We start from the raw sequence: 860 nt of genomic DNA, 5'->3' as shown, positions 1-860 counted from the left end.
CTAAGCTACAGAGCAGTGGCTCAAACACAAAGCAGTTTATAGCACATCTCACAGTGTACAGGGGTACAGTGCACAGAACAGTGCAGACAATAAACCTATATATTTTTTTATTTATTTCCTAAACTCGCAGTTCGGTTCAAACAGTGTGGAGTCACAGCGCTTTAAACAAAGGGCACTAGGATAAAGCGCACCAAACAGTACAAACAATAGATCTACACGGTCAAGTCATATTATTATGACCACCAGGTAATAGCCAGAGTAAACGCTTTGGAGCCCCATACGCAGGAGGGTTTACTGAACTGTCATTTTAGACACACGAGGTAGCCCCCAAATTAATTTTAACAGTGAGCTGCTCCACTATGTTGGTCGGCCCTCACGCACTTTGTAGCCGATGTTCTTCTCTCACATCAGTGGCACATGGTGCTCCACAGTTTCCACTTCAGTTATTCTCAATCGTGCCATTTGTCCAGTCATGATACATCTTCACCACAGCAGCACGCGAACAGTTCACAAACTGCGCTGTTTCAGAAATACTGCCACCCTTGGCCCAAAAGCCAATAATCATCCCTTTTTGCAACTCAGATTAATGGCTCCTTATACCCATGACAGCAACAAGTGATATGTGTTCAGATAGCCTATCGCACACTTTATAGACCCACCAAGCCAGTGCATGACATGTGACGTACTTCCTGGGATATGCGCTGCTAACATCAAATGTAGGAGGTGGACATAATAATGTGACTCAACTGTGTATATATATATTTTTATTTTTCTATTTTTGAACTTGCTGCTCAGCTCAAACTACATGGAGTCAAAGGGATTATAGATGAACATAAACAAAGCGAACAAGGGTAAAGTGC

Source organism: Pseudophryne corroboree, chromosome 6 (genome assembly GCF_028390025.1).
Source record: "Pseudophryne corroboree isolate aPseCor3 chromosome 6, aPseCor3.hap2, whole genome shotgun sequence".
In the NCBI taxonomy this organism is placed as follows: Eukaryota; Metazoa; Chordata; class Amphibia; order Anura; family Myobatrachidae; genus Pseudophryne; species Pseudophryne corroboree.
This window is presented reverse-complemented; position numbering follows the sequence as displayed.